Source organism: Motacilla alba, chromosome 5 (genome assembly GCF_015832195.1).
Source record: "Motacilla alba alba isolate MOTALB_02 chromosome 5, Motacilla_alba_V1.0_pri, whole genome shotgun sequence".
NCBI lineage: Eukaryota > Metazoa > Chordata > Aves > Passeriformes > Motacillidae > Motacilla > Motacilla alba.
This window is the reverse complement of record NC_052020.1, coordinates 6,411,445-6,424,723: the sequence shown is the minus strand read 5'-3', so window position 1 is coordinate 6,424,723 and position 13,279 is coordinate 6,411,445. Positions and strand designations below refer to the sequence as shown.

General features: G+C 47.1%; 1 protein-coding gene across 10 annotated transcripts in view; it reads right to left on the bottom strand.

Annotated features, from left to right (window-relative positions):
* Positions 1 to 7,883, bottom strand: part of PPFIBP2 (PPFIA binding protein 2) — a 97,726-nt gene extending 89,843 nt beyond the window's left edge. For 4 of the 10 annotated variants that reach the window (XM_038137395.1, XM_038137401.1, XM_038137403.1 and 1 more), the window contains exon 1: positions 2,612 to 3,191. The gene's annotated coding sequence lies outside the window, so the exon portion shown is untranslated. Of the gene's footprint in view, positions 1 to 2,611; positions 3,194 to 7,513 lie in introns of those variants that run through there. The other 6 variants (XM_038137394.1, XM_038137407.1, XM_038137400.1 and 3 more) reach the window with 3 other exon arrangements.
* Positions 7,884 to 13,279: the final 5,396 nt, after the last annotated feature.

The window sequence follows — 13,279 nt, the reverse complement described above, 5'->3', positions numbered from 1 at the left end:
TTTCTGGAAAACACAGAAAAGCCTTTCTTTGTACAGCACGTTCAATGATTTTGCACCTACGCTGAGTGATCATTATCATAAAACACATTTCCTTATTTATCATTCCCTGCTTTGAGAAACTAAACCATCCCATTACAAACTTCTAAAGCAAGGAGGAGGTTTCCTCCTGTTGCTGTAAATGTCCTTTCTGGGGAAGGGAGCAGGAGGAAGGTGGATTTTTTTGCTAATAAGCAGAACCCTATTGAGGCTCTGCTTTACCTGTGTGAGCACAGTCCTTTGCTAATCTTACCAGGTCAAGGCTGCCTGAGCTCAAACAAATCCTTAGCTGCAGGGAAAACCAACTGAGTTTCTGGTCTGCCTCTGAGTAGCCTAATAAGAGTGAAAGCAGTGTCTGGGGATGAGTGCCTTGTAGGGGTTTGTAGGAGTTTGTTTGTTTTGAGGAGAGAGACCAGAAAGAGGCAAACAGGAAACAAGGGAGGTAAATGAGGGCTGGAAGCAGAGCTGCACATGGAAGAACAAAGAGGTGGCTCAGTGTCTCTTGCTCTGTTTCATTTTCTCCTCTTTTGCACTCACAGGGCATTGTCCCTCTGCCTTTCCTGCCTGTTTGCTGACACAATCAGCATGTTGAGGAAGGTGATTATTAAGGTTTCCATTCTACTCTTGTCCATCTGTCCTCCTCCCATGCTCCATTCCAACTCTCTCTGCCACATGGAGTCACATTTTGCTGCCTTAGAGCCTGCATGGTCTGTCTGGAGAAACCCTGACCCAGTGTAACAAGCATGACAGGAAAATGGGAGAATGGATTCAAGAACCCAGAGAGCACTTCTGTGGTCTGTGCCTACACCTACACATTCTCCCTTTGCTAGACACCCACACCCCCTGATTCCTTTTGCACACTGCTGACACCACATGAGGAAAGATGAAGTGAGATCAGATACAGGAGGAGTGAGGGGAAGATAACTCTTATTATCTCATCTTTACCTATTCCTTCCCTACCTCCTTCCTGTCTTCCCTGTTTATCTGCATGTGGATAGGGCTGCTGGAGTGAAACAAGGATGGCAGCAGCAGAAAGTGCCCTCTGCACCATCCCTCTAATCCCTCTGCTTCCTGGGACAGGAGATGAAAGCAGCCAAGGAACCTGGAGTCAGGGAACAACGCTCCCAGCCCAATTCCTTCCACGTTCCAGCCACACAGATCCACCAGTTTCTGCCCCCTTCCTTTAATTTGGGCTTCCCATAGGGCAGAGTCCCAGATGGGTGACAGATAAGCTGCTATATGTTTTGTCAAGACATTTGATTACTACCTGGCTCAGGTAAATAAAGCATTTAAGCTTCCAAAAGTGATGCTAACATTAGCTCAGAAGAGTTACAGGCAAGTCATGTGTCTCTACAACAGAAAAAAACCTTCAGCAGTCAGTGGTGAGACCAGTCTTGAGTTGTGCCTCAGCTTAAGTCTTGTTACTGGGGACTTGAAATTACTTTGTACGTTATAAATTATATTATTATTATAATTACATATTCTGGTACCAAGCTATACCTGACCTCAAGATAAAGCAAAGGTTCTTTTGAGTTCTTCCTCTCTTTAACTTACACTGGGTTTCCTTCAGGTTCAAGAGGCCTTTACAATTGTTCTCAACTGGAATCATGAGCAAGCGGATGGAAAATCCGTATCATTTGAAAAACAACAACCCATATTTGCTTATGGTTGTCCCAGTTTGACTTTGTACTTTCTTGGTATACCGAGAAAGATGGAGAGAAACGTAAAGATTCAGTGGTTTTAAAGTTCACACAGCAGATGCAAGTAAAAACCAGGAACACAGGCAAAGTCAATAAATAAACATGGAAAGCTAGAATTCTGCTTTCTTTGCTCTCCCACCTGCTCTTTCCACATTTCCATAGAAGTTTCAGAATGAAGTCTTTTATGCACTTGTTCATATATTCCTTTAAAAAAACCCCAACAAAATAACCCCAGAGAAGCGCCCCTCGGTGAATCCCCTCCTTCCACAACCTTAAAATTAAAAATCTGAAATTGCAAACGACCTTTTTGGCCGTGGAAATATGAAGTGTGGTACACACAAGTCTCCAAAGCACACATTGCACTGCACCCACGCAGTCAGACCTGCAGTGGCTGACCTGCCAAAATGACACTCAGCGTCTCCTTCTGTCCCAAGCCAAGCTGAGCAAAGGACGATGCACAAGGAGGGTGGTTCCTTATCCTTCTTGCAAATGTTAGGAGGAGGTGTTTTTATCAGAGCAGCGCAAACCTCGAGGGCTAGCCCGGGGATCACTTGACATCCCCTTACCTTCCTTATCTCAGTACTGCTCAAACAGCAAGCTCCATCTTCCAACTACTTTGGCCTGAATACCCTTTAAACAACCTCCTTTCCACCGCCGTGACACCCCCACAAGCCGCTTTTTTATAGTTCATTGTCAAAGCCTGGGGAGGGGAGGCAGAGGAGGCTCCCACCTTAGAGATCTCGGCTGCAGCTGGGTGTCATCACTGACAGCGCTTGCTGAACCCCCTGCCCTACGCCAGCAAAGCGCTTTATTTACCCACCCGCCAGTCCAAGTGGAGTTTCGGAGCTCTGCCCGCCGCGAGAATAAATATTTACCTTCCCGGAGCCGCGCGTGTTGAATGAGCCGCGCTCCCGGCGGGATGGAGCCGGCGAGCAACAGGCGCGGCTGCGGCCCCGCTCACGCACCCCGGGCCCGCTGACTGCTGCTGCTGCTGCTCCTCCTGCTGCTGCTGCTCCTGCTGCTGCTCCTGGTCCCGCTCCCGGTCCTGCTCCTCTTCCTGGTCGTGCCCAGCGGTGCCTCCGCAGCGCCGGGATCCCCGGGACAGCCGGGACCGCTCTCCGCCGCCTCCCGCACCGAGGGCTCGGGCGGCTGCAGCCGGACCTTCCCAGGCAGCCCGATCCCTTTCCAGTCCCGATCCCGATCCCTTTCCAGTCCCGATCCCTTTCCAGTCCCGATCCCGATCCCTTTCCAGTCCCGATCCCGTTCCCGTTCCGATCCCGATGCCGATGCCAGCCCCGGCTCGGCCGCGCTCGGGGCCGCCCCCGGGTGACGGCGCCCGGCGCTCCGGCCCCCCCGCGCGGGCAGGTGCTCCCGGGAATTCCTGCGCTCAGGGAATTCTCTGCACAGCGTTTCTTCCCCCCTGCTTTGCTGCTGCTGGATTCGAAAATACGTTGTTTCAAGAAGTGGTACCGCGCGTATTTTTTTTTTCCCTTTTCTGTGCGTTTTCCTGCGCCCCGGGGGTTTTCCAGGTTTACACAGACATCATAGTATTGACTGAGAAAAACACCAACTTACTACAAAGATTTAAAAAATCAGGTGTTTCGCTACTTAAAGCAATTCTCACCTACTTTAATTCTCTTAGTAAAATAACAGCATAGGTAGTTTATATTGTTATGACTATTTCATATCACCCCCCTGTTGACTCCTGCTTAAAAATCAGCCTCTAATGCTCTGTTTATGACTGAAAAAAATCCCAAGTGCGGGGAAGGCTCCAAGTACACAAAAACACACTCGTGAAGTGTAGCTTTTCTTCTGTCTCTGGAGATTCCAGGATCACTGGTAGGAATGCGAAAAACGCCGTGAGTTTTGGTCATTGGGAGTCCCCTGGTGACTTGGGGTGCCTGGATGAGCAAAAATCTGATAAAGGGTTTCTGTTGACCAAAGGGGTCACCTGTGCTGCACTGGCACAGCTCTTCCACAGCAGCCGAGTGCTTTCTGGAGATGCCAGTTTTCTGTGGAGCTGGCTTAGCAGAAAGTGAGATAAAGAGATTCCAGACACACATCCAATGCAATTAACACACACTTTTCACTCTTTGTGGAGTGGTTGTATTTCAACCACTACAGTTTGCTGTCTTTTTTTCTGGCATTATTATATACTTCACCTAAATAGTTTAAGCATGTCTAAAATACACATTTTTAAGGTAAGTTTGTCACTTATAACACTTCTCCTCACTTTTAGAATCTCTTTATTTTGCCTAGAATAATCTTCCAGTGTATTTGGGGTTTTAAAACTTGCTCCCTGTTACCAGCTGAGCCACTCTCTGACCTTGGGAAGAATTACATGTTATTTCAGTTTTGCTTTAAACTCGCACAAAACACCAAGGCTATGAATCACATACCAGATATTCCAGATAGAGGATTGGACCTCACGTAGAGAGCAGACATGCCCAAGGTGGGGGAGAGAGAGAAAATGGGAAGTGAAGTAGAATGCCTTTGAAACGTCTCTGAACATGCTAAAGGATAATTTAACCTGGCAAGGATCCACGGGCTGTGTATTAATTTGGCTTTTGAATGTTTCTTGTCTTTTGTCTCAACTTTGAGGTAGTCCTCTTAAACAGGTCACGTAGAGGAGGGGTGAAAATTACACAGGTTGATAACATCTGCATCTTTCATAATACTGATACCAAAAATTATTGGGCAGCACTGCTCGTTGAGTATTGCTCAACCATTTGGGAAAGGGTCAGTGGAATTTAGAACAATCTGGGCAAAACTTGGTTGAAAACAGCCCAGTTTCCCCTCCTTTTTCCCAACTCACTGGAGGTCTAGGACAGGTGTCTGGACAGCTTTCCACACGATAGAAGCAGCACCTGGGAGCTCATTGACTCCGTGATGCAGGGTTCCTCCTGTCCTGTTAATTCCTGCCCTGGAATTGCCAAGCCCCTGCTGGTACATGCTGTTCTCCAGTTTCTCTGGGAGAAGCAGTGTCAGGCAGGGCCTGGGAGGGCGAGCATAGCCTTGCCCCAGTGCAGGGGAAGGGCCTGGAATGGGGAGGCAATTACTGCCACTCCCTTGGGAAGAGCAGGCAGGAGCAGAGGGAGGCTGGGCACAGAGCACAAGCCCCTGTCTGTTCATGGCTCATGATTTTACAGCTCTGCTTCTTTACTGTCTGACATAATATTGCTGCACCACCAGAAAGCAGAGAGAATCCTAATTCTGGGCTCCCTTTAGCTTGTTGGTCCTGTCTGTCCTGTTTGCTATCGTTGTAATGAGTGAGTTCTGCACCTCTCTCAGTGCAGTGGGTTCCAGGAGCGCTCCCTCAGCTCTGCTGGCCTCTTGGCTAATTACCATTCCAGAAGTGCCCCCTTCAATGAGAGTGGTCTGTGTCTTTGCTGCAGTGGTGCAGACCCATGGCTGTCACAAAGCTGGCATTGTGCTAGGTCTTTGCCTCTCTTATGTGACAATGGGGTTTATTCAGGGAGAGCAGAATCATCCTTCTCGGAAAAGACCCACGAGAAAAACAAGTCAGGAGCCCCAAAGCAGAGCACTGCTGGACACGGCTTTACCAACCATCTTCATTGCTTCCATCTCAAAAAACAAAGTTATCTGTCAGATCTCCCACGTGAGACCCCACAGTTTATCCTAAGGTGATTTAATCACCAGGGTTTATTTTTATATTCTTAAAACTTACTGAGCAGGCCTAACCAAGTTTCTCTTCCTCAGTGTCACAGTCACATTTTGGGTCACTTTGGCAATGCCGAGTTTCAGTTCAGGCCAGATTCCTCATCCTGCAAGTGTGCCTGGATGGTGCTTAGGCTGATGCACCCAGGGGTTCTTTTCTTGTGCTGAAAAGTGGCAAAATGGATCATAGTCCCTGAGGGGTCAGGGCCAAAACAGACCCTGAGATGAAGGCTCTAAATGGCTGTGCTCCCTGGATAGAAACTTATGATTCTAAGGCAGGAAATTAAAAAATCATTTTTTGATACATCACTTTGCAGTATGTTCCAAATTGCTGTTATATTTGCTGAAAGGTTTTTATGAAGCTGTAATTTTCCTGTTTATGAAGGAGAGTGAATTAGTTGCAGCTAAAGTAGTCTGAATTCAGTCCCAACCACTCAGATATTTTAGTATCAATTTACTCAAGAATTCTCACAAGATTTCACATCCTTCTTCATGAAATCTTTTCTCCAAGACGACAAGAAAAGTTAGTCACAGTATGGTTTCACTGCTTCCCCCAAAATCACTGTCCTCATAGGCTGCAGGCTGGGAAACACCGGCATTAAAACAACAAATAAACACTATGATGCAGGATGGTGAAAGCTGCAATGCTGTGTAATCTCTTTTCTTTGAAGAAAGTGACCCATTGAAACACTCAAGGATTTCCTTTCCTGTAAATGGGGATAAATTAGCTGCAGACAGGAAACAATGTGTTGGAGAATCCTTCCCCATGGCCTCCATGCAGCTTATCCATTATGTCCCACTAGAAAGTGCAGCCTGCTTTATCTTTTGCTGAGATTTGTGGCCAGTCACATCACCAATTTCCTCTGGCACAAACTTTCTTTTTTAAGTGGTTAAGGTAGCCTTGTGGTTTATTTTGTTTCATGGAGTGATTTTGAAACATTCAAGTTGGCAACTTGAATAATGATGTTTTGCCCCTGCATAAAAGTAGAAATTCCTCATTTAGAAAATAGAATAATGAGATTTTGCACACTAGCTACAGCTACTTGATACAAAAACAGAACTTCTTTTTTTTTTTTTTTTTTCCTCTGTCATAATTTAGCAGAAAACATGATATAGAGGTCTTCTTACCAGGACAGATATGATACAGTTTTAAAAAAAATTCCTTAATATGCAGATGGTTTTGCCAGAGAGAACTATACTTGTTGAGCAGTTTGGGGGTTTTCCCCCAATTTTCCCTTTTTATTCCAGAAGATTTCATTGACACGTGCAGTCCTTAAATAAAGCATTTCAGCAGGGTATTGCGCCTTTCGTTCAGCATTTTAAAAAAACATTTAAGCAAGCCACTAATGCGGTTGCTTGCCGTAACTGGAATTTCACCTGCGACAGGTGAAATTATCCAAATTTGGGTGGTGCTGCTGCAAGGACTTGGCGCCATCTCGTGTTCAGCCTTTAAATGGCTCTCGAAGTCATTTAAATCCGGAGAGTTTCTGAAGCTGGAGCGTTCCTTCTTGCCCCCCCCCCGCCCCAGGTGAACACAGCCTCCCCACGTGGAGGCATTTTATAAATTCTGGGTTTAGCAAGCCTGCCTTAGTAAATCAAGAGCTGCTGGGGGGACAGCTGCAGTGTTTTCAGGCAGGCACAGCTGTTTCCAACATCTGTATTTGCTGTCACCATCAGGCAGCTGGGGAGACAGAGGATTTATACCCTGTGTGGCTGAAAGTATTTGTGTAGAGAACACAGCCCCATACAAGCTGGTGTTCCAGCTTCTTCCACGAGATGATGTTCAGTCACGGGATTTGTTTCAGTGTCAACACTGGGGGATTTAACAAATGCCTAAATTTGTTGTGGGAAAAAAACCAAACCAAACCAAAACAACAACAACAAAAAAAAACATGCTAGAAAGGCTTGTGAGATACGGGAAGTGTTATTAAGCTGTTTCTTGACTGAAAATATATCTATTGCCATGTTATTTCTTCAGGGAATCTAGTCTGGGGTTTTTTTTTAAAGGTATTTGTTATTTAAAAAAATACACACAAAATCCTGTACCTTCAAACATCAGGAGAGACCATAACATCAGAAAAACTCTGAGTTCAGCTTACCTGCAAGCTTGGAGGCCGGACACAGGCTGGGCCTCTGATTTGTCTCTTTCCCTGCTGGAGTCCTTGCTCACCTCTGTGTGTCAGGGTGGCGGTGGCTCTCTCACAGCCCTTTTCCCACAGCCCCACACCCAGCTGCAGCAGGTCATGCCTTCTCTTTCGGTTTTGGGGCAGCTCTGGCTCAGCCCTTGGGTGCTGTGATGGAACAAAACACCCTGTGCTGGCTTAGCTGCAGGAATCAGCCGTGGGCTGGGACTTGTCCCAGCTCTCAGGAGGCAAGATTAGCCTAAGCCCCTTTCATCTAACCCCAACAGGAGCCAGAGCAGACAAGGTCAGCTCCTGGGGCTCAGCTGACATGCAGAAGCTCTCTCACATGCCCAGGCTCTGTTTGTTCACCGGTCAGCTCTGCTCTGGTGTTTTCTGCTGTTTGATGAGGTGTGGCTTCATCTCACAGGGCGTGGATGGTGCTCTCTGTGCAGTCTAAAGAGTGGCCAGACACAGAGCTGAGTCTCTGCTGATTCACGTCCTGTCAGTCCCAGGGCACTCATTAAGGTCCATTACAGCAAAAATCCCACTGAAAACCCCAAACCCCAACCCAAGGGCAGGAAAAAGCATCAGGTCCTGATCTCCAGGGCTTGTCTTGCAGCTGATAACCCACATGGGTGTACCAGGGCTTGCATGGACTGGAATTTGTGAGTAATTGACCCTGAGTGACACAGCAGTGGGAACCCCTGGATTTACAGGTTCCCTGGGGACATGTGACCTGGTTTTGCACAATACAGGTTTCCTGTCAGAGAGCCCCTCTTGGCTCTCTGAAATCTGAATTTTAGCCATTTTCCCATTCCCTTTGTTCCTCTCTCTACCCTCAGAGATAAACTTGGTGTTTTTCTGAGACTCGATTTAGCACCTACAACCTGTTTTGTTTATCCAACAGATTGCAGGTTTTCAGCAGTTCTTTGCTCTTAGGATTTGCGGGGGTTTTGGGTTTGTTTGTTTATTTGTTTTCATTGTTGTTGTTGGGGGAGGTTGCTAGGTTTTTGTTTTTTTCTGTGTCTAAAGAGTTTCTTCCTTCTGCCCCACCTTTGAGCCCTAAACACATTTTGTTTTGTAGATGACTGCCCATATCTTGGTCACTACACTTTCATTACATTTTGGAAGTAACCAGGAAATTGTCTACTGATACATTTTTACTTTCTTAAAATTAACCAGCTTAGAAACTGGACTACACTTCAGGCGTAGAAGCTGTACAGCTTTCATGCACATTTTGCCACCTTGAGACTGGAGCTGGTGGGGAACCAAGTTAATTCCAGCACAAGCTCCCTCAGAAGGGTTGTTTTGAGCTTGATCTCAGTGCCACAGCTGCAGGAGTTCTGACTGACTCTGAGAAAACCTGTGTTTCACTGCCCATGACCTCTGAATCCTCTTGTGATTTCATGCTGATTGCAGCTATGTAAGCCTCTAAATAAACTTGTCTCTGTTTGAAAACCAAAACTTTGCTTCTGTGCTTTGCCATGCTTTCTTTTAGCTCAAATAAAAACACAATCATAGAAAAAGATATTTATGAGCGCTGTAAATGCTGACATTTGGGCAGTCAGCAAGCCTTTTCAGGTAATTTACAGTTTAATTTTCTTTACACAGATCCAATCTAAAATTTGAGATGTATTTGTTCTTGAGTGTCATTTTAATGCATTATTTCATTCTTTGCAGCTTCTTAATGTACTCCGTCTTTGACTTGTAACATTATTAAATAGCTAGGAGGTTCTAGCTCCCAAAAAATCCTCTCTGAACTATGATGGTCAGTTATCTTTATTGTGGTTCTGATATTTGTTGCAGTACATGCGCTCTGCTCTTGATATGGAACTAGAATTTCTTGCATATTTTAATCACCATTGTTTTCTTCCTAGTGTGAATTTATGTCCAGCCAAAAGAAGTACCTCAGTATCAAAAAACTTGCTGGTATGCCAGCAGGTGCATTTCTGTCATGACTATAGATTTAGACAGTGACTTTCTGATCCACATCTGAATTGCGGCTCATGGATTCAGCCTTAGGAGTGTTTCATTTTTTGCTATTGTAATTGATTTTTTTTTTCTGCTCTTAAGATCTTAAGATTTCTTCTGGGACTTTTAGCTGAACAATTGAGGAAGACGTTCACTTTTTTTTCAGGCTCCTTTAAAAATCTCCTTGGTTCCTAAAGCCTAGTTCACCATAGGAGAACCTAAACCACTGGCTTTACCCAGTGCACAGGTGAAATATTTGTTTTCCTGAAGTAATGGAATGAATAAGGAATTTAGCTTCTGCTTTGCTTTTGCATCAACAGACATCCTCTTTCTGTGTACACACCACATTCCTTTTTAAAAAAGTATTCACGTCTTGTTTTTGAGCATTCCTTGTAGTTTTTCTGGTTAGTCAGTCATGTGATATTGTATGTCCTCACCAAACAGCCCCACAAATTCTTTTAGTTTGGACACAAACAGGGCTGAAATGAAAAACAGTGTTTATGGGTACTGATATTTACAGTGTTGAAGTTAATTTGGTGTTGTGAGTAATATCAGACAACGTAAATATAAATATTTCACCAAAAAGTTTGCTTGTGGACATGATAAGCAGCACCTTCCTTGCTGTCTTCCTCCATTGGAGGGAGTCAGTAAAATCATATCTAGTAAGAAAACTGCAACTAAATTGTCCCAGCTGGATGTCAGTGCTGTGCTCTGGCTGATAAACCCATGGAGGTGTGGGGTGGGGAGAACTCAAATGTTTTTTCATAAAAATATTAGATCTCATCTGCTTTTTAAATATCAAAACATAAATAGACAAGCATATGACCATTGCCAACATATTTTGAATTGCTTGGATAGAAAAAAGTGCAACCTTCATACCTGTTGGTTAGTAAAACAAACATTGTTTTAAGTAAAACCTTGCTGAGGAAAAGGTTTATTCGAAGTGTATATTTAATGCCCCTCACTGCAGGAGGAGCATTGGGGTAAGTGCAGAGAAGGGCAGCAGAGCTGGGAAAGGGTCTGGAGAGTCCAGCTGAGGGAACTGGGGGTGTTTAGCCTGGAAAAGAGAACACTCAGAGGGATCATCTCACTCTCTAGAACTCAGGAACCTCAGGTGGTGAGTTTTGTTCCCCTGGGAAAAATGCTGCACAGTTGCTGGGAGGCCCTTGGCCTGCAGGGACCGGCTACCTGCGGGAATTCCACATTGATCCAGATGCCGCCCAGGGACAAGCTGCCACCTGTGCCAACTTGGGCTGCTTTGACAGTGCAGCCCACTCTCTCTCAGCACAGAGACTCAATTTCCCTCAGTCACCTGATGAATAAATATCCATGCGATCGCCCTCCCCACGGTGCTGTATTCCTGCAGGACAAGGTAGCACAGGCATTGCCTTGGGTGATCTTTGTGGGATGCTCTGCAGGGAGCACACTGGAGCATGGCGTTCCTCTTCCCTCCTGGATCCACATGGCTCCAAGCAGTGCAGCTGGGCTCTGTGCTGTTCCCAGCTCTATTCCCCATGGAATGAACTCCATCTCCTTTGGCTCAGCAGATGAGTTTCATGGTGTTTGCAGGGTGTTCTTGCCAGTACTGTGATAAAGTAATCCCTGGGGACACTCCCAGCACGGAGTGGCGGTGATTTCCCAAATCCCTGCAGGGCCGGTGCCTCTGGATGGCAGGAGAGGGGTTGGGATCGCACGGAGCAGCCTTCCTCGTCTTTTTTTTTTTTAAGCTTCTTTTAAGTTTTGGCGTTTTTGTGAAGTGAGTACAGTGTTCATGTCGAAAGTTGCAATGCTGATCTCTGACCATTGCGGGGAGTCGAAGCCCAAAGCGCTGCACAAACCCTGGGAAGGCGGGACGGAGGAGGAGCTGTGTTGGAAAAGCGGAATGTGTCTGAATGTGGGGGATGGATTACCAAGAGGGTACAAAGCCTGTTTCTATTTTGGGCAGTGGGCCTCTGGCTGCCAGTGAGCACCGAGCACTGTTCCTTTTACCTTGTCGCTTGTTGCAGTTTAATAAATGTCTAAACATTTCAATAAGTGTGGCATCGTTTTTCACAAAAAAGAAAAAGACCACTTAATTTGTAGGGAAAATGAAGAAAAACAAGATCAATAACTCAGAGGCTGTGGAACTCTGTGGAAGCCAAAATTTGTAAAACCACTTCCGACTGTCCTGTGACCCCACCGAGCCTTGCGAAGCAACACCAGGACAGGGCAGAGAGAGGAGCCAGCAGGACGCGAGTGGGGAGCTCCTGGTGGTCTGGGCACTTTCTCCTTCATGTCACTGACCTGGCAGGAGCCGCTTTAGGACGTGGATCCCAAAGGAGCAAGAGGCACCAGGAAGCGCCGCTGATCTGCACAGACCCCTTTGCCTGCTGCTGCCCCACAGGGAACAGGTCAGTGGAATGGTTTCCTTCCTCCCTACCGCCCCTTCCTCTCCTCCAGCAGCTGCTCTGTTCCTGCCACCCTCTCCCGGTGACTGCAGTGCCCTCACCAGGTCCCCCCTCCTCTGCCCTGTGCCTGAACAGCCCAACCCTCCCACCACTCTCCCACCCCATAATTTCCACTGCCCTCCTCCCCTGCACATCTCACTTCTCCCCACTGCATCCTTCCCACTGCAGGGAGCTGCTGAGGAGCCACATGGTCCATCCATGGATTCTCCAAGCACTGACGCCCCATCCACTCTGACCACAGCCAGGGGCACATCCCACTGCATGCCCAGCGTCCATACGTGGAGGGGAGCACCGTGTCCCCACATCCTCTCTCACCCACTGAAGGAGATGATCTGTGTGAGACAGATGTCACCAGCGTGGCCATGCACAGTGTGACACTGCTCATCTGCCTCTGTGGGCTGGCCGGGAATGGGGCTGTCCTCCGGCTCCTCAGCCTGAAATACAATAACTCTGTCATTTTTAAGCTGACTGTCGCCGACATCTTCTTCCTTCTCCTCACAGTCCCCACTGCCTTCCTCTTCCTGGTGGAAGATGTCTCCTGCTCTCCTGTCATGCCCATGCTGTACCTGCGTTTCCTTTTCCAGCTGTCAGTGGTCTCCTATTACTGGGCGCTGTTCTGGCTGAGGCCTGGCGGCACTGTGCAGTATATGGACAAGCTCTGGAAGCTCTGCTGCCACTGGGACCTTTCTGAGCGAATGTGGTTGGTGGTGGGAAGTGTCCAGTCCTGGACCTTCTTTGCTCTCTTCACTGTCATTCCCTCTGTGATATTCCTGTGCCAATCACAAGAACAGGAACACTGTTGTGCACCTCTCATCTCCCTTTACACCGGCATCCTGCTCCTCTTGGCTGCTCATTTCTGGCACAATTGACTTCATTAAGGCCAAGGGGGGCTCCCAGCAGCAGCAACCCAAGAGGCGTGACATGGTTCTCCACCTCACTGCGCTGGTAACTCTCCTCCTCAGCTTCTGCAATTTCCTGCAGCAGCTCGGTTACATCGATGTGCCCTCCCAGGCTGTTTTCCTGCTTGCCAGCATCAACAGCAGCATTAAACCCTTCATCTCCTTCTTGGCAGGGAGCTCCTGGAGGGCCTGCTCTGTGGCAAGCTGCTGGAGGCTCTGTAGAGTGAGGTCCCTCCAGCTCTCCCTCCAGAGGGTCTTTGAGTAGCAGAAAGAAAAAACTGACCACAGCAACGATGCCCCCCGGGACATGAGGAAGTGAGCCTGTTGATGCCTTCCACTGCTCTGCTGAAGGACCTCCGCACAGAAGCTGAGGGTTTTCCTTGATATTAATCAGTTATTCCTGATTAATCAATATCCACAGGATT